The 20,387-nt window shown below is 49.5% G+C and overlaps 1 protein-coding gene across 2 annotated transcripts in view; it reads right to left on the bottom strand.

Annotated features, from left to right (window-relative positions):
• The window catches only part of CTNNBIP1 (catenin beta interacting protein 1), a 51,098-nt gene extending 32,277 nt beyond the window's left edge, over nucleotides 1–18,821 (bottom strand). Inside the window, exon 1 of one of the 2 annotated variants that reach the window (XM_082865493.1) lies at nucleotides 18,736–18,821. The gene's annotated coding sequence lies outside the window, so the exon portion shown is untranslated. Of the gene's footprint in view, nucleotides 1–3,984; nucleotides 4,029–18,735 lie in introns of those variants that run through there. The other variant, XM_082865492.1, reaches the window with a different exon arrangement.
• Between the last annotated feature and the right edge of the window lie 1,566 nt (nucleotides 18,822–20,387).

Below are 20,387 nucleotides of genomic sequence, written 5' to 3'. Positions count from 1 at the left end.
CAGAACGTCCAGGCTCCCCCCCATGGTACACTGCTCTCCAGTAAACAGGTAAGTGGACAGAAACACGCTCAGCAGAGGAAGGCAGCCCTGAGCCTCATCTGCAGCCCGGGCTGAGAGTCCCAATTGGGGTGGCACCTCAGGTTCCCCAGCGACATCAAAGCTGGGGCACCAGAGAGAACTTCCACAAGCTCCACTCTCAGTAATTAAATCGCAACCTCCCGGACTCTAGGGCCTCGTGAGCAACCACCTTAATAAATAAATTCCACATTTTGGCCTCCTCCACCCAGACCCAGGCTCGGCGTTCTTGAACCGCACTCCACCAGCAGGAGCAAAACAGGTGTAATGACAGCAGAGCCGCTCAGGACGCAGCACCATTCTTAGGTGATGAGCTTGGGATAAGGAATTTGTCCTGAGGTCACCAACCCAAATTCCAGCCTGCCCCAAAGCTCCTTCCTGCTCTGTGAAGCCAGGTGAAGTTGCAGAACAACAGTGATAATTACTGTGGTTGCTAGAGCATTCCTAAGGGCCAGGCACAATGTCAGGCCTGTTCAGCACATGGGGTCCTCACGACAAGCCTGCAAGGCAGGAATTATTCCCATTTTATAGATGAGACAACCCACGCTCAGAGAAGATAAGTAACCTGCTCAAGGCCATGGAGCTAACAGGTGACAAGCCTGGATTTGAAAATCCACGCTTTCTCTCCATCCTATCAGCCCCGTCCAGTTCAGAAGCTGATAGAAACATTAGCCATTTTATTTTATTTTATTTTATTTTTTTGGCCACACCCCATGGCATGTGGGATCTTAGTTCCCCAACCAGGGATCAAACCTGTGCCCCCTGCACTGGAAGCACAGAGTCCTAACCACTGGACTGCCAGGGAAGTCCCATTAGCCATTTTAACTGAAATTGAAATGAAAACCCACTTTACAGGGAAAAGACAAGCCAGAACCCAAAATAACTGCTAATCAGAACATGAAATAAGGCAGTATAAGAACTAAATACAGGGAATGGTTCTTGATGGAATCCAGGGAGGGGAGAGGTGAGGGAGTCATAGGCTGCTATTGGGCAACTGGAGAAAATTTAATAGGGAGTATTTATTAGATATTAGTAGTGTATCAATGTTATATGTGTTGAATGTGATGAATATATTGTGGATACATTGGAAAATATCCTGGTTCTTGAGAGATACAGGCTGAGTATTTAAGGGTGAAATGTCTCAATGCTTGCAACTTACTCTGAAATGGTTCTGGAAAAAAAGTGTGTGTGTGAGTGTGTGTGTATATGTATGCATGTGTGTGAGTATATGTGCGAGCATGTATATGTGAGTGTGTATGTATATATCAGTGTGTATGTGTGAGTGTTGTATGTATATGTGTGTATGTGTATATATGTGTGTTTGTATTAGTGTGCATGTGTATATGTGTGTATGTGTATATGTGTGTGAGCGTGTATGTGTATGTGTTATTGTGTATGTATGTGTGTGTGAGAGTGTATGTGTATATGTATGTGTTATTGTGTATGTGTGTGTGAGCGTGTATGTGTATATGTATGTGTTATTGTGTATGTGTGTATGTGTGTTTATGCATGTGAGTGTGTATGTGCTTGTGTTAGTGTGTATGTGTTTATGTGTGTGTATGTGTATATATGTGTATGTGTGTATGTGTATGTTTATGTGTGTGTATACGTGTGTACGTTATATGTATGTGTTTGTGTTCATATGTATATATGCGTATGTGAGTGTTTATGTGTGTATGTGTACATGTGTGTGAGCGTGTATGTGTATATGCATGTGTTTGTGTTAGTGTGTATACGTGTATGAGTGTGCTTGTGTGTGTGTATGTGTGTGAATGTGTTTACGTGTATATGTGTATATGTGCGTGTTTGTGTCTGTGTATATGCGTTTGTTAGTGTGTACGTGTGTGAGTGTTTATGTGTATGTGTGTGAGCGTGTATGTGTATATGCATGTGTTAGTGTGTGTGTGTGTATGTGTGAGTGTGAGTATGAACAGAGACAGTACGTGCGCAAATACGGCAAAGGTTAACACTGGTGAATCCAGGTAAAGGGCACAGGTGTGTTCACTGCACTATTCCAAGTTTTCTGTAGATTTGAAATCAAAATTAAAGGTCAAGAAAACACTAAAAAGCCCCTGGGAAGTGGGGTCGCAGCAGGAGAGGCTGCAGTTGCTCTGGAGGCCCCAGGGCGGCCCTCATCTGCGGGGGAGCAGCTGGGAAGCCCAGACACCAATAGGCCCTCCTCCCCGGCCGCAGGTCTGCTGCACAGGAGATTCCGGAACTCTCAACACCCACCCTCCCAACACCTCCTACCTCAGAGCTGCCACCTGCCCCTTCACAGCAACAGGGCACTTTCTCTTCCAGGTGTGAGCCGCTCTGATGAAGGCCCTTCGGTGAACTTCTCGAAGCATTAAAATCAAATCCACATGACATCATTCAAAGCCGCCCAACATCCAGAGCGCAGCCACCCTGCCTGGCTGCCCAGACAACAGGGGGAAAGGCATCAACACAGAAAACCAGCCAGCCTGGGGAGGGGGCTTCGGGGTGCACCTTCCTTTCCGTGGCCTGACTCCCCTCAGAGAGAGCCTGCCAGCCACTCTTGCACATAGAGCGTCACACAAACCAGAGGACACGGGGGCAGGCACAAACCCGCACGCTAGACAGGAAGGGGCTCCCTCCACTGCACCCTCGGGCAGGGGCGGGCAGGCAGCCCCTGGCCATCCACCACGGTCCCTGCTTGGCGCTGGTTCTCAGATGGGGGCACTTGGCAATGTCTGGAGAAAGGAGGATTTTTGATTGTCACAACTGGGAGGATGCTCCTGGGAAGAACCACCTACAGTGCACAGGACGCGCCCCGTCCCCCCAGCCCCACGCCCATAGTGCCGAGGATGAGAAGCCCTGCCGGGTGGCCACCTTCATTACCACTTGCACCAGGCTCATTCAGCACCTCCGGCCTTCACATCTGCTGTACCCTCAGCCTAGAATGTTCCTCCCTATTTACTGTTCACTGTTCAATCGTTACCTTTTTGAAGCCTGTGTTTGCACACTCACCCAAATTTCCTCTACTCAAAGCACTGCACAAGCACTGCACCTGGGTGTCTGTGCCTCTATTTCCACCTCCAAACTGGAAGCTCTCTGAGGGCAGGCCACAGGGTGGTTTAAGTCCTTCGTGGGCCCAGGCAGCCTTATTCTCACAGACATATTAAAATGGACCCAGGGACCTCCCTGGCGGTCCAGTGGTTAAGACTCCGTGCTGCCAATGCAGGGGGCCCAGGTGCGGTCCCTGGTCAGGGAACTACATCCCGCGTGCCACAACTAAAGATCCTGCATGTCGCAACTAAGACCCGGTGCAGCCAAATAAACAAATAAATAAATGGACCCATATCTCTCATTAAATAGAATTCTCATATAACTCCCATGAGTAGAGGGAGCAGATACTTTTTCTTTTCAGGTCTCCAGTATTTTTGTGGACCCTCGAAAAGTTTGAAGACCGTAGGCTCTGTGCTGAGGAATCTGGTGGGTTCCTGCTGCTGTCAGTCACATCTGGAGTCCCATGCACAGTTAAGTGAATGAACAGATTTCAGATTCACCTGGGTACCACGAAGGAAGCCCCCAGCCTCAGAATGTCCTCACCTCAGAGAACCTAAGACATCAAGGAACTGAAGGAGCCTGCATGTACAGACTATAAACGTTGATGTAACTGGATTGGTAAAAGGCGTCTGTTTAAAACTTCTGGGGACTTCCCTGGTGGTCCACTGGTTAAGACTCTGCGCTTCCACTGCAGGGGGCCCGGGTTCGATCCCGGGTCAGGGAACTAAGATCCCGCATGCGGCACGGCCAATAATAATAATAATAAAAGCAAAAACTTCTGGTTAAAAAAAATTTTATCCTGTGATTTTGGCCTGATTGGTAGAAAAGGTTACCCAGAGCTCACTGTCTCTTCAAGTCCTTTTCACAGCTAAGCAAGAGTACCTGGCAGGCCTGCTCTGACAGCCTCCGCGGTTCAGCCAGCACAATGCAAACAGGAAGGGAACACGGAGCCGGGGGAAGTTTCCTCGGCTGCACTGGGACACTCAGATCCCGGGCGAAGTCCTTAAGCTCTGTAGTTCTTACCGAGGGACGTGCAGGTGGTGGTTGTATCCCTGCACAGTAGGGGGACAAGGACAGAAGGAAAGAAAGGCATCTTCTGACCTAATTTAAAAAGAGATTCTTTTTTCCTTCCCAGAGAACAGCTGGAGCCCTGGAACCTGGCCAAGCCGGAGCCTGAGACCTGAAATCAGGAACCAGTGCGCCTACAAAATCCGGCTCCGGATTTTCCTCCGATTCAGTCTGACCTTTGGCCTCCTGCAGGTTCCAAGGGGGTGGGTAATGCAGACTCCAGAGCCCTTGTCTATTTATGAGTGGATGTAAGGGCAGGCACTCCCAGCTTGAGCGGGTGCCAGCACCGCCTCCCACTCCTAGGCAGGCTCTCTCGAGCTGGACGGCCTTCACCGCCGGCTGAGCGGCACCTGGCAGTGTCAAAAGCTCACCTGTGCAGGCTGGTGGCAGAAGGACACCTTTTCTCTCCTGTGACCTAGATCAACATCTGAGATGCCCCCAGCGTGCTGACAACCCACCACCACCACCACCCCAAAAGGAAAACTCAATCTGCATTGCTGGTCAGCCTTCTTAGGGATCAGGCTGAAGTCAAATTGGGGCCGGAAGGACCAGTTCCAAGCCTAATAATCCCAGGGAAGGAGCCTGGCCAGGTTTCACAGACCTTGGGTCACCTCCAGAGAAAGAGGCCAGAATGGAAATTTTAACCCACGGAAGCTCCATCAACCCCACCGCCCACAGCTAGGCCAACTCTTGCAGGGTCACCATTTAAAACGTTAATTAAACTGGGAAATTTAAAAGTTGTTGTTTTTTGGTGGCGGGGCTGTTTTTTTTTTTTTAAAGAGGAAGGGGAAAAACTGACACAGTGCTGTTTATTTATCAGGAGCTACATAAGGTCCCTTCACTCAGAGCCAGATGGGCTCGTTCACACCAGCCTCCTGCCGAAGGGGACAAGCCTTGTTCTCAGGGGCAGGCCCAGATAAGGCGGCCCAGGTCTTCCGATGCCTGCCAGCAGGTGGGCTGCTCAAGGACCACTGCCCTCTCCAGCTCTGCCCCCACTATCCCTCCATCCCTTCCCTCCGTTGAAGTCTCCTATAACTGGTTCAAATAAATAAGTTTCCCGGACCAGGCTCACTGTATCCCCTCAGAATGGGGCCAGAAAGGCCTCCAGCTTCCTGTTGCGAGAATTAGGTCCTGAAACCAATTGGGCTGCTCGCAGGGCAAGGGCTCAGTCTCCCTGGGGTGGCCTCCAGAGCCAGCCCACTCCTCACTGCCCAGCTCTGGGGATGGCTGTCCTCAGGACCCAGCTGAGAGGCCCCAGGCCTGGCTTCCTGGGTGAAGCTTCTCATAAACTCTTAAGAACATAAGTTTTAGGATTACTGCCTCCTCTTTCCTATAGGCTTTCAGCGTACAGGTACGTGTTAATTTGCATAAAAATAAAGCTATGTTTGTTTACCTCGAACACATATCCATACTATTGCAATACACTGCAAGCATTCATTACACCCTCATGTCACATAAGCCACACTGTTTGTTTGTTTGGATAACTGCTTCTGCTCCGTGACACAGGCCGTGACCTTCCCTCTCCTTTCCCTCCAGCCACCTCAGAACAAAAAATAATCCAAGGAAGAAGGAAACCTCCCCCTAAGAGGCTGCTGAACACTCAGTTTCCTTCCTCCCTAAATGTTTAACAAGCTAATAATCAAAATAAAAAAGATTTTAAACAGAGGCAACTTCAGAATCTACATGTGTTCATTCCATTAACTTGCTGGGGAAGTAGCATGAAGATGAGAACTTCTGATGGGTCACAAAACTCATCCAGTCTGGAGACAATGACGCTGGAGGCTGGAGGGGAAGGGAGGGATGATCAGGGAAAATGCACAGGCTCTGAGGAGATGGGAAAACACAGCGCCCCAAACAGCAGGAATCCACCCACAGTCACCTGCTCAGGGCCAGGGCCACCGTGGAAGAGCTCAGGAGAGTGGACAGAAATGGATGGGAGGCCTGAGGGCTGTGTGAAAGCTCTAAGAAAGAAACTACCCCCAATCCCAGTGGGCTGCACACAAACACCCAGACCAGTGTAGGGGAGGAAAACTTTTCCCTTCTTCCCTTTAAGGTCTTTGGTTGGTCTAATAATTAAATTGACAGGAGACATTAACAAGAGAAAAACAAATTTAATTTCGTACATATGGGAGCCCCAAAGATATGTGGCTTGAAGAAGTGACCAGAGCAGGCATCTTTTATATCTTTTAGACAAAGAAACGATAAATTTGTGACGAATTGACAAGACAAAGAAGCTTGGGTTTGAGGTAGTAAATTAGTGAGGAAGTAACAAGGTTTGTTTATACAGCCTTCTCAGCCTTGAATCCCCTGTCTCTGGTGATAAGGATGCCTTCTACCCCCTGGTACAGGGAAGGTACCTTTCACATGGGAGATTTATTTCTTGCTTTCAGGGGGATAAAGGAGGGTCAGAGGGCCCTTCTTGCACTGGCTGTTTCTCAGGAAACTATAATTCAAAATAATCAATATGCCAAAGTGGTATATTTTGGGATGGCATATTCTGCTCCCCACCCACTCAGCACGCCCAGATAATCCAGTTCAGAAGCCAAAGCCCCATCATCCATTTGTAATGACATCCTCCACCCCGAAAGCCATGAAACCATTAGTCACCAAGTCACAGAGAGGGAGAAGAAGCTCCCAGCAAAACTGGCCTGCGAGCGCTCCCCTGGCAAAAAGACTCCTGGTTTTACAGGCCAGCTATTCACCTCAGACTGTCAAATTTCATAAAATGAAACCCAGAACCTTTCACAAGCCCATATCCACAAAACGCAAGCAAAATCTGACCTCCTGCAAAAACTCTCAGTTGAGAGGAAAAAGCTTATATGGAGGTTCGGGAGAGAGAGAGGTTAGTTACACTACACATTAGTTTGATGGTATTCCTGAGGATTAAGACTTTAAGTCTCAGAGAACTAAACTTCCTTGCAAATTTACCTGGAGCACATGACACAATGTTAAAACAAAACAAAAACAGAAAATATAGGCACCAATGCACTGGTTCTTACCTGCTTCTAGAAAAGTCATGTAAGTCTGCCAGAAAGATACTCAGTCATAAGACTTCCAAGTCCCAAACAGAATAACTCACCCAAAAAAGAAGTTCCAGGACTTCCCTGGTGGCACAGTGGTTAAGAATCCGCCTGCCAATGCAGGGGACACGGGTTCGATCCGGTCCGGAAGATCCCACATACCGCGGAGCAACTAAGCCCATGCACCACAACTACCGAGCCTGCACTCTAGAGCCCACGAGCCACAACTACTGAGCCCATGTGCCACAACTACTGAAGCCTGGGCGCCTAGAGCCCATGCTCCGCAGCAAGAGAAGCCACCGCAATGAGAAGCCTGTGCACTGCAACAAAGAGTAGCCCCCGCTCACCACAACTAGAGAAAACTCGTGCACAGCAACGAAGACCCAATGCAGCCAAAAAAAAAAAAAAAAAATTTTTTTTAACAAGTTGCTGAGCACTTAAATTTTCTGTCTTTTATTATTGTTTTTGAATATTTTTTAACATTTATTTTATTTTATTTATTTATTTTTGGCTGTGCTGGGTCTTTGTTGCTGCACATGGGCTTTCTCCAGTTGTGGTGAGTGGGGACTACTCTTCGTTGTGGTGCGCAGGCTTCTCATTCTGGTGACTTCTCTTGCTGCGGAGCATGGGCTTCAGTAGTTGCAGCATGCAGGCTCAGTAGTTGTGGTGCACGGGCTTAGTTGCTCCACAGCATGTGGGATCTTCCTGGACCAGGGCTCGAACCCACGTCCCCTGCATTGGCAGGCAGATTCTTAACCACTGTGCCACCAAGGAAGCCAAATTATTATTTTTTTTTTTTTTGGCTGCAGGAGCTCAGTTCCCCGACCAGGGATTGAACCTGGGCCACAGCAGTGAAAGTGCCGAATCTTTTTTTTTTTTTTAATTTATTTATTTGGCTGCTCCAGGTCTTAGTTGTGGCACGTGGGATCTTTAGTTGCAGCATGCATGCAGGATCTTAGTTCTCTGACCAGGAATCGACTCAGGCTCCCTGCATTGGGAGCATGGAGTCTTAGCCACTGAACCGCCAGGGAAGTCCCGAAAGTGCCGAATCTTAACCACTAGAGCACCAGGGAACTCCCTCTCTTTCATTGCTATTAAGAAGCAGTATTTTCCTACATGTATCTTTTTTTTTTTTTTTTTGCAGTACGCGGGCCTCTCACTGTTGTGGCCTCTCCCGTTGCGGAGCACAGGCTCCGGACGTACAGGTTCAGCAGCCATGGCTCACGGGCCTAGTCGCTCTGCGGCATGTGGGATCTTCCGAGACCAGGGCATGAACCCGTGTCCCCTGCATCGGCAAGCGGACTCTCAACCGCTGCGCCACCAGGGAAACCCCTACATGTATCTTTATGCTTTTGTCTGTCTATAGGATAAATCCCTACAGTCTTAGTTGCTACAGCAAAAGGTGCATGTGTTTAAATGTTTAATTTTTTGCCAAGTTGCCCTCCATGGACATGGTGACCTTTTATGTGCTCCCCAAAATGGTGCAAGAACACCTGTTTTCCCCCATACCTTGGCAGAAGTTGATTTGTTGCTAATCTGATAGGTGGGAAGTGGTATTATCATTATAGTTTTAATTTGCATTTCCTGATGAGGAAATAGAGCATCATTTCAGATCATTAAGAGCAATCTGTTATGTTGTTTGACCATTTCTTTCTTGGGTTGGCAGTCTTCTTCTTGTTGATCTACAAGTGCTCTTTATATATTAAGGCAGTTTGTCCTATGGCTGTGATATTTGTTACACATATTTCCCCAATTTGTCATTGTTCTTTCGATTATATTATTTTATCCATGTAGAGTTTTGATTTTTATGTAATCAGATTTTAACATCTTTTATTTTATAACTTACAGATTTCATTTCATATTATTTCCTTCTCCCACTGTTTTCTTTTAATATACTTACTATTTTGTACTTTTAAAACTTTGCTCCATAACTGAGTGATCCACAAACCCAGCCTCACCAGAAGTGGGGCAGGTTGGCATTGTGTGCCTCCAGTGGGACGTGGACAACGTCAGCTACAATCATTTCTCACCAAAATGTTCACCTTTACTCCAATTCTAAGGAAAACCAGACTAATAGTCAATAGTCCTGGACTTTAAAAAATGTTAATGTCGTGATAGACAAAGAAAAGCTAGTGAACACTCTAGGCTAAGGGAGAGGAAAGAGCTTGGGAACCTAGTGAAGTTGAGATCTTCAGTTGGATCCCAGATTAAAAACTGGTGCAGGCCAAAGTGAGGAGAGGCGTGGTTGGGAAAGTTGGATGTGGGCTATATATCAGAGAACACTGCTGGGTCAATAGTAAATTCCTTGGGGCTGAAAATAGTATTGGGATAATGTCGAAGCACGGCCTTAGGAGATGCAAAGTATCTGATACCTGCAACTTGCTTTTTTTTTTTTTAATAAGGGCAGCTCTTCAGCTTTCTTTTTTTTAAAAAATAAATTTATTTTTGGCTGCATTGGGTCTTCGTTGCTGTGCGCGGGCTTCTCACTGCAGTGGCTTCTCTTGTTGCGGAGCACGGGCTCTAGGAGCATGGGCTTCAGTAGTTGTGGCACACGGGCTCAGTAGTTGTGGCTCGCGGCTCTAGAGTGCAGGCTCAGTAGTTGTGGCACATGGGCTTAGTTGCTCCGTGGCATGTGGGATCTTCCCGGACCAGGGCTCAAACCCGTGTCCCCTGTATTGGCAGGCGGATTCTTAACCACTGTGCCACCAGGGAAGCCCACAACTTGCTTTCAAATCGCTCAGTATAAGTATAACCAATCAAAAGAATGCCAGGGAACCATTAAAAGGAGTGGGGTAGCTGTAAATGACCTCAGACATTAACTTAATGGCTCTGTGCCTCAGTTTGCTCATCTGCAAACTGTGGACAATAACAGTCCTTAGTTCACAGGTTTGTTGTGAGGAATGAACGCATTAACATAAGCAAAGCACTTTTAACAATACCCAGCACAGGGGAAGTGAAGCAGTATTAGCCAAATGATGACGATGATGATGATGGTGGAACAGAATGAGTTCCAGTACTTACCGTGAAGTGAAAAAAGTAAGGTGCACGACAGTGTGTATTACAGTGTGGAAAAAAAATAGTGCACATCGGGCACGTGTGCAGTCAGCGCGTACCTGACGCACTTGTACGTGTGTAGGAGGTCTCTGGTTAAGATGCACAAGACATCCACTAACAGGTGTCTTTTTCAAGGCGCCTCTTTCAGGGAGGGAGGAAGACTTAGTTTTCAACAATTAGCCTTTTGAGTTCTGTACTATGTATATATTACCTACTCCAAAAAATCCCAACGGTATATTTTTTAAAGGACGTGGAATGGGGTCAGAAGAGGAGAATAAAAGATCTTCCTCCACTTTGGTGGCTGGTTGCCCAGCCAGCCAGTCCAGTGCCGTGGCCGCTGTTGAGCACCCAAGCTCTGCCACCATCGCTCACAGGCCTGCGAGAGCTCTTCTCTTCCTCGGAGACGGGAGGTGAGGGTGGACAGCCAGTCCCGGAGCAGACGTAAAGTGATGGCTCTCGGGTGGCAGCAGCAGCTTCCCTGGGGTAGGGGTGAAGGACTCTGCCCCTGTGCTGGCTGACTCTGCCCCACCACGTCCCACCGTAAGCTCCGGAAGGCTGTTCTGCGCAGGAAAGTAGAGCCAGGGCCCTGGAGAGACACCCGTAAGCCAGCTTACCAGCCTGTAGGCCCCACCGTGCTCCCCCTAAAAATCACCAGCACCCCATCTTCCTGCAACTCCAGCGATCGGCTGTGGAGCACATAGTGGGAAACGGTGCTCACAGAGGTCTGAGATCACAGCTCAGCGGACCTGACCTTGGCGGTTTCTCTATCACCTCTGCTCCTTCCTTAGTAAGTAAGACTGCATCATTCAGGGGCTCAGAACTACCCCCTTACCATTTAAAATCTCCAGATCATCTCGGCAGCACCCACAGCCTCGTGTGTTTAAACTGTCTTCCTCCAACGCCCCTCCCCCCAGCCCCGCCGCAGGAGAAACATAAAATTATAAATGGAAAATCATTCAAATGCTCTCTACCTGGAGAGAATGGAAGAAACCTAGAGGGTCCGAAACACATTTTAGTTCATATTCCTGCAGCAGAAGGACATAGTGTGAGGACAAGGGTCAGGATGGATCGGTCTGTCGGAAGCCAGGGCTGCCTGGGGCAGGGGGCGGGGAGGCCTTGGTCTGGGCAGGGAAGTCAAGGCTAACCCATCTCTTTGGAAACTGGGCCCCTGGTTCGCCAGGTGATTTAGCTGGAAGAACAAGGGTGGGGCCCACACTGTAAAAGGTGTCTGAATCTAAAAGGGACCCTGACCCCCGAAGGAAGCCCCACTTGTGGAAGCCGGAACTGCAGAACGACAAGGCGGTAACTTCATCTGTTTTGGAGTTGTTATTCAGTTCAGGGACACGGACCACAGGATTCCAGCAGCAGGAAACATGTGGGCTGGATACTCAGGAGATACTCAGGCTGAAAAAGCCTTAATTGGAGCTGGTCTCCAAAAGCCTCCCACCCAGCTCTCCACGTGGGAGAGAAGATGGAAGTGGGTCACATTCTCCCAGCTGAACCGGCAGCACCGTGGGCTCTGACAGCACAAGAACAAGCCCAGGGGCACTGAGTGACCTGGTCTCCTCGCCAGACTGGCCTTTTCCTCCTGATCAGATGCTGGATGGTTCTGAGGCCCTCCAGACTGAAGGGGCACCTGGTCAGCACCAGGAAGGTAGTGACATTGCAGGGGCTGGTGAAAGGAACATTGCCCGGGAGCGGAGCCCTGTCCTGGCACCTTCCTCTCACTCTGGATGTGGGCAGGCGCCTCTGCCAGCCCTGTGCCCTCTCCACCCCAGCTCTGGCCTGAGGGCTAGTGGAAGAACACTGGGTGCTTTTGCAGAAACTGCTGGGCCTCCCTGACCGCACTCTTTGGAGGGATCCTGAGGCCTGTGGCTGGGCAGACCTGGGGAAGAAAGAACCCTCCCCCACCCCACTCTGCATAAACTGACCCCAATGGGGGCTCACAGACAGAGGTGTCCCTGGCATCATGCCGAGAGCACCGATGCAGCCAGCCCCACAGCCTGCCTGCCTCCGTATGCCTGCTTTCCAAAGTTGGCCAAGGGAGACCTGTCAGGCAGGCAGGGAATTCCGGGGAGACAAGCACTGATGGTCTTCTCATAAGATAGGTACTGGATTGATGGCATAACTTCAGAAAGCTGTGGGGACTTCCCTGGTGGCGCAGTGGCTAAGAATCCGCCTGCCAATGCTGGGGACACGGGTTTGAGCCCTGGTCCGGGAAGATTCCACATGCCGCAGAGCAACTATGCCCGTGCGCCACAACTACGGAGCCCACGTGCCACAACTACTGAAGCCCGCACGCCTAGAGCCCGTGCTCTGCAACAAGAGAAGCCACCGCAATGAGAAGCCCACGCACAGCAACGAAGAGCAGCCCCCGCTCGCCGCAACTAGAGAAAAGCCCACGCGCAGCAACGAAGACCCAACAGAGCCAAAAATAAATAAATAAATAAATAAATTTTATTTGAAAAAAAAACTGTGGAAAGAGCTCAATGCCATGATCGTTCTTCCCTGACTTGAACTCGGGTAACAAAGGGTTAATAAGCTTTTAAGTGGAAACGTAGTTCTTACTAACTGGGACTGCCAAGGTGCTAACTGTTTCTACAGACACCCACACTAGCACAGCTTTTGCTAAGTGTGACACACAAGGGCTCCAATCTACTAACTCGTCCCCGGCTCTTCTGGGAAGCCAAACCCAACCCTCCACCGTAATGTAATGTCCGTCCAGGGCAGGTACCCATGCGGCTGATGTGGACATCTGGAAATTATATCCTGACTCTCCTCCTGAGAGTTCAAAACACTCACCAACATGTTCTTGCTTTAGTCACACGACTCCCAACTAGATAGTAAGCCTCTTGGCCCCAGACTCTAAGATTTGTATGATAAGAACTAATTCTACCCTGCTCACCACAGTATTCCCAGGGCCTACCATGGGGCCCAGATCGTAATAAAAGTTCAGTAAATATTTATTACTTGAATCAGTGAGTTATTAGGAGGAAGGAGGAAAGGAAGGATGAATGGAAGATAGTCATCACCTCTTGCTATCTCTGTGTTCTTGGTTTATATTACGAAGACATCACGGCCGGGATTAGAAACCAAGCCCTATAACCCCCTTCTCTGCCCTGCCATCAACGGTCCTCGAACCTGTTACGATGCACAGTTTACATGCTGCTTCCAGAAGCTTCTACAGAACAACATGAACATGAAAAATGGAGAAACTTTCATGACCTTCAATCCTTAAGAAACTTCGGAAGGAGGAAACCCCCCCACAGAAGGACACCTTTCCCTCTGGGGCTGTTGTCTTCCCCCTTTAACAAGGCTCTGCGTAGGATCAGGACATAATAGGTCTTTAATGACAGAGTATAAGCAGTTGGGGCTCAGTGCCCTTTCATAAAAGAAGTTCAAAAGCACTTTGGCCCAAACATCACAATGCCCCTGGGAGCTATTAAGGCACAAGGATCATTATCCCCATTTACAATTGAGGAAAGTAAGGCAAAGGGAGGTAACTTAGTTTGCCCAAGGTCAGATGAGACAGGGAAAAGGCACAGGATTCAAACTCTTTGCAGCAGCCAGTGCGCTGACTCTGGGCACCCTCACAATGTCATCCACGCTGGGCTTAAGGGAGATGTCTTTTCTTCTCTGTTGTTTCTGCTGCAAGGCAGCATCTAATATGGTGTCCAGAACTCACACACAGGAGTCCCACCAACTGGGTCTGAATCTTGACTTTGTTCCCAACTATCTTCACTTCAAACAGCTTATTGTACTTAACCTTTCCAGGCCTCAGCTTCTGAACATGCAAAATGGTAATAATGCTACTTAGAAACTACAGTGAAGACTAAGTGAGAAAAAGTACAGAAAATGTCATCATTCATTTTCTAAATGAGTACGCATCACTCTCATAATGAAAAAAAACAAAAACAAAAAAAAGAACAACAGTAACAAGAGAAAAAGGTTGCACCCACTCCGGGTTTAGTTTTTACAAGGAGACAGGCAACACGTGACTAACAAGCATTTCCGATTCGGCCACTGAAATACGCCAGAACCCTGAGAGTGACTTGCAGCACAAAAGTCCTATTTGATTCCTACCAACTCTCACTGGCCTCTCAAGGTTAGCAGAGCAGGTTGGCATCACGGACACTGACAGACAAGGGGATGCCTGAGTGAGGATTTGAAAGGCTGGCCAACTGCCCTCAGTCTGAAGAGGCCAACTTTGGATTCCTGGTGAGTTGAACTCCTGGGTTTGAAACTCCATTTCTGCTGAGCTTCCCAACTCCACTCAGCCCAGACTAAAGACAGCCAATGCTTTCTAGGTACCACCATACTTGGATCAAGTGATGTGCAGGAGTGTAGATCAAATAATGATACAGGAAGTGTTCAGAGGTGACAGTGTGGCCTGGTGGTACTCAGCAGGGGACTGGTAGAGAAATGGGGATGGGGTCGGGGGGGAGGAAAGCTGCCCAGTCAATATTGGTACACTTCCAACAAAGACACTGTGACAGGGAATTCCCCGGTGGTCCAGGGGTTAGGACTCTCATGCTCTCACTGCCAAGGGCCTGGTTCAATCCCTGGCCAGGAAACTAAGATCCTGAAAGCTGAGCGGTGTAGCCGAAAAAACAAAACAAAACAAGACACTGTGAAGACACTGTGACATACAGGTATGTGGGGGTCCCTGATGCACATAAGAACAGCAGCAGAACTCCAAGGTTACGCCAGAGTCACTTCCATGACAAGAAGCTTTTCCTTATGCAGAGAACAGGACAAGATGCTAAGAGCTGGCGATGCTCATTCATTCAACTCAAGAAACATTGACCAATTACCTACATACTCAGGGGAGAAAGGTGGCTTGATGGAATCTGCAGGACACACACACACACACACCTGGAACTTCCTTAAGTTAGCTGATGGATCCCACATCTCCTGGGTACCTACGTCAGAGACATGAGAAACCTGAGGGGAATAAATGCAACACTGATGGCCTCCAAAAGCCTTCCCAGGACAAGGAGAGCCTGCTCACTGCTCTTCCAATCGTCCGGGTCTTTCTCCTAGGATGGACCCCCAGGAAAGGTTCCTGTGCACTGACCTCCCACTGTTCAGAATTGAAGAGTAAAATCCAAACTCCTCACTGTGGCCACAGACCCAACTCCTGCCACCTCCTCACTCAGTACACTCCAGCCGCCATAGGCTTCTTGCTTCTACTGTCCTCTCTGCCCATCCGCAGGGTCTCCATTCAAAGTTACCTCCTCAGAGCTCGCTAAAATTATGACCCAGGCACTCTCCATCTCATTGCCCTGTTTTATTCTCTGTGCATCTCTTTTCACCATCCTACATTATTTTGTTCACTTGTGTACTTGTTTACCGTCTGTCTCTCCCACTAGAATGTAAACTTCATTAGATCACGCAACTTGGTGATCTTGTTCTTGGCTATATCCCCAGCATCTACAACAGTGCCTGGCACACAGTAGGTGTTCAATAAGCCATACAATTTAAGAAATATTTATTGCGTGCCTACAAAGTCTAACTGTAGACCAAAAAAAAAAAAAAAAAAGACAAAATCTCTGCCCTAAAAGAGCTTAAATTCTGATGGGGGATAAAAATCAGATTAAAAAAATGGTGAAATAACAGCTACTACTTCAACCAAGCCATACCAAGGTGCTCAGTGCTGTTCTAAGCATCTAATAGCTATTACTTAATTTAAGCCTCCCAACAACTCCATGAAGTATTAATATTTTATAGATGGGGAAACTGAGGCACAGAGAGGTTAAGTTACTTGCTGAAGGTCACGAAGCTCATGATGGCAGAACCAAGACCCAAACCCAGATAGTCTTGGTATGAAGTCCATGCTCTGATTAAGAGCTATGCTTCCTATCTGCCGAGTGTCGAGTAACTACTTGGTCAGCACCCTCAGCAGCTGTTCCTTGTAGGCAGAGCTGGAGAGAGAGCAGGCCCATCAAGGAAGGGCTGTGAGCTCAGTGACATGGAGTCTGCTGGGTTGACCCCCGTGGTGCACTCTGGTTGAGGAGGAATCTAATGAAAAGACATGGACAGGGTCAGGATTCCTGGGCTCTAGTTTTAGGTGCTGTGAGACACCCAGGCAAGTCAACTCGTACTTGATGAGTGTACTTTTGGGGCAGGATCTAGATGCTGTGAGGGATGGAAAAGCTGAATCCAATAGAGACCCTGGCCTCAGAAAGCTTAGGGTCATGCAAGTGCATACGAAGCTGAGAGGTAGAAAGTGACGGATACCATTAGCAAATGTACAAACAGCTATGGGATTTCAAAAGAGTTACTCACTCTCTAGGGACCACAGGTGCCCAACCATAAGAGGGGCCCGGCCCCACGGTCCTTTATAGCTTGGATGTGTTCTGACAGCCCAGACTTGGAGCAACGTGGAGATCAAGTTTTATTCTGGTTAATGGTTCAAGTTCACGGCCACTGAGCTGCTCTCCCACCCACCATGAGATCAGTCCCAATATCTTTGGGCAACATCCTACAGCAGAGGCAGGGCAATAACGCTCTCATTTAAATAATGCAGCCGGATGTGGGAATGAAGCCCAGTGTGTTCTGCCCTCCTCCACCTCGAACTGATTTTTAAGCCTACAAACCCTCTTCCCTCAAGGAGGGGGTGGGTGACGTTTCTGTGAGCACCTTGTTAGAACGTGGAGACTGCTCCCTATTCAACCTGGTCACATCAGTATCTCTAGAGTTTAGCACAGTACCTGGCCCACAGCAGGTGCTGAGTAAGGTTTGCTGAGCTAAACCTGAGCTTGGTCAGGTCTAGAAATTCTCTGCCAGAAGTATAACTCGAAGTCGGTGTTCCCTGAAGTTTTGCTTTAAAGCTCTGAGTCTCTCTCAGGGGGAGCAGACTGGTTTTACCTATTCACTTCTGCTACCCCTACTCTGGTCCAAGCCACCATCATCCCTTGACCGGAAGCGGCAACAGTCTGTCTCCCAATTAGTATCCCTGCTCCTTACAATCCAGTCTCAATAGAGCAGCCAGAATGATCTCTGAAAACAAATCAGATCTTATCACCTTTTTACTTAAAATCCACCTGTGGTTTCTAACTGCACTTGGAATAAAATCCAAACTGGCTCTTCCCACCTTCACAGCACTTATCATGACTAAAATTATTTTGTCCACTTACTTGTTTAATCCCTCCTCTTCAGAAGGTCAGCTACAGGAGGGCAGGGGCTGTGTCTCTCTTCACCACTGTAGCCCCCGGTGCTTGGAATGCTGCCTGACACATACACAAGGACCACTCACTCACTCCACCAGGAAACCATGAATGACACACTGGCATTTAACAGCCAGCACCTTTATTTATAATTCAAAGTCCTGCTTTAAATCAAAGGAAACTTGGTCTCTCTGGACACTTTAATGGCCCAAGAGATCAGTATCACTTAGAGTCTAAAGCCAGGAACTAGAGCCCAGTAGTTGTAGCAGGGAGCTAAGAGCCAAGATACTTGGGAGCAGAACCTCAGGACAAACTCTGACTTGCCTCCAGGTCCCTTGCCCACACACCCTGTGCCTCAATTTACCCAGCCGTCGGCCAGGCACACTTCCCTAAGTAGTGTGAGTGACAGGAGACAAAGTAATTAACAGCTATAGTGTACTTAGATTCTCAGATAGGAGGTGCTGCCAGCCTCACATCTCATTATTCATAAAACTCTTCATCTGCAGCCAACACAGGCCTCCTGGGCCTTCCCAGGGGCTAACCTGACAGCAGGTACTGCTCAGACAAGTTCAGCACACACGAGAGAGGCAGGCATGCGGGGCCTAACAGAGGTTGGGTATCAGACCTAAGTGTCTCGGTTACCAGGTTCAAGAAAAAGGAAAGTGGTCGGGGTGGGGATGATGGAAAGGAGGCGAGAAGTGCAGTCTGGGGCTCTGAGTGGTTAATCTTGCAGGTTCACATACACATGCCTGCCATACAGGTGAGATGTATGCCTACAATGTGCACCGTCTAGGAACACTCACTAGGAGAGGTGGGATGGGGACACGACAGTTCAACCAGACTAAGGAGAGGAACCGTGGCTCAGTGACCAGACCTTGGCAGCATTTAGTTTGGGAAAATATGGGAGGGCTCTATACAGAGGGTCAGGATGCTGAGAGCAGGGCGCAGGTGAGGGAAGAGACAAGAGGGCACGGGACCTGGAGTGCCGACAGACGGTGACAACCCCGCCAACGCGGTGGGGTGAGCAACAGAGTGGATGGCTCGGACACCTGTGGAGGCGACCCCCGGGGTAAGGGGGTTGAGGACCAATGGATGGTGGTCTGTCGCGGGGGCGGCGAGTGGCAGGAGCAGCGCGGGCCAGGTGGGGCAGGAGGCCCGGCCCAGACCAGGGCGCCGTGCCGGGGGTCCGGCTGGTGGGTCCGAGCGGGGTCGGGGGCGCCCTCCACGGCCCCTCCCCGAGAGACAAAGGGCCGGCGGCTCCCCCGAGCCCCGGCGCGGCGCGGGCCCAGGCGCTGAGGGCGAGGGCCGGCCTCGGCGCTTACCTGGGCCGCCCGACCCGGCCGGGCGGGCGGGGGCTGCGGGTCCGAGAGCGGCGCGCGGCGGCCTGTTCCGGGGCGCGCACAGCCCGAGCAGCCGCGGAGGCAGCAGCAGCAGCAGCAACAGCAGCAGCAACGGGAGCAACCGCCTCAGCCTCCGCCTCCCGTTCAGTGAGTCACCGCGGCGGGGAGGGAGGGAGGCGCCAGGCCGCCGGGGGAGGGACCGGCGGAGGGGGCGGCATCTGGCTCCGCTCGGGCGGCGGAGGCGCGGCCACGGCAACGCCCCGGGGGGGCAGGGCTCCGGGGGCGTGACCTGATGATGTGGTGGGCGTGTCCAGGAACACCCTGTGGCTCTCATTGGTTAAATCGGACAGAGGGCGGGGATTCCAGTTGAGTGGGGGGGGCTGCGGAGTGCTCGGGCACGCTCATTGGGCCCCTCGAAGGGGGCGGGACCAGTGGCCCCGGGGCGGAGCCATGAGATGGGCAGGTGGAACCCGGTCGCGGGCAGTGGCCGAGCGGCTCTCAGAGCAAAGGGGTGGAGCGGGTCGGGGGTTGGCAGGGGAGGAGGGGCGGGGGCTCGGATGAGGAGGCGGCCTGAGGGCGGAGCCCGGGTTAAGGATGGACCCGGCGTTGCGGTAAAGCAACTCTGCCTGTCCCTAGCTGCTCCAGAAGCACAGTGATCCCGTAAAAATAATGGCCTCTCCCACGCACGGGTCTGTGTTTAAAAATGGGAGCAGCCAGATGGGGCGGAATCCTTGGTGAGACCGATTTACCCAGGACCCCTGAAAAATCTGAAATGGACGAGGTTGCAAAACATTTAGAGGCGTGGTCTTCCTGAGTCTTGGAGCTGGGAGTATTGCTACCTTTGAAGCAGTTAGGCCGACTCTTGAACTGGGGGCCTGTCTAACCTGGATCCACCGAGCCCAGAGAGCCCAGGGATGGTCCTCTGTGGGTTAAACTTAGAATACTGTTTGTATTGGTAGTGAGTGCATTTTTCTGGGGAGAAGGGTGCCCTTGATTAAAATGTTTCTATAGGAAGTCTGACTATGTCTGCTAATCTGGCTCTGTCTGGAGAGAGTATAGAGAGAAACAGCCCCTTTTAGGCAAAATGAGAATTGCTCTGAACACCCACCTTCCCTTTTAAAGGGACGCGTGTCTTCAAGTGTGGTCTCACTTTCAACATTTAACTTAACAATTGCATGGGGTGACACTAACCACAGTTTAGAGGACTTACTGCCCCGCTTTCCCCAGCCTTTTCACTCCTTTTCTGTCCCATCCTCTTCCACTCCCCTCACTTTTCTTTCCCTTCCCTATGCAAGGATACAAGATACTTTTTTTTTTTACTGTATTTATATACTCCAATGTCCATATTGCTCTTTTGATTTAATAACTTTTTAGTTACAATTGAGGAATACTTTAATTTTATCAAAAGTCATGAGATTATGAACTTTTAAAGGCCAGAAATAGATTTTAATGATGTCTGTATCTCCATCAGCTTCCAGACTACCATGCCCATAACAAGAACTCAAGCAATATTTTGCAATACAGTTACAAGCTTGTCCCTCAAGTTTCCCAGCGCATACCAATACAACAAACTTACATATTCAAGTTATTTTCATGTAAATATTGATGTTTAAACAAATGAATTGGGACTTCCC

This window comes from Leucopleurus acutus (genome assembly GCF_964270905.1).
Source record: "Leucopleurus acutus genome assembly, chromosome: 2".
Lineage (NCBI taxonomy): Eukaryota > Metazoa > Chordata > Mammalia > Artiodactyla > Delphinidae > Leucopleurus > Leucopleurus acutus.
Note: the sequence above shows the minus strand (reverse complement) of the source record. Positions and strands in the feature narration are given on the sequence as shown.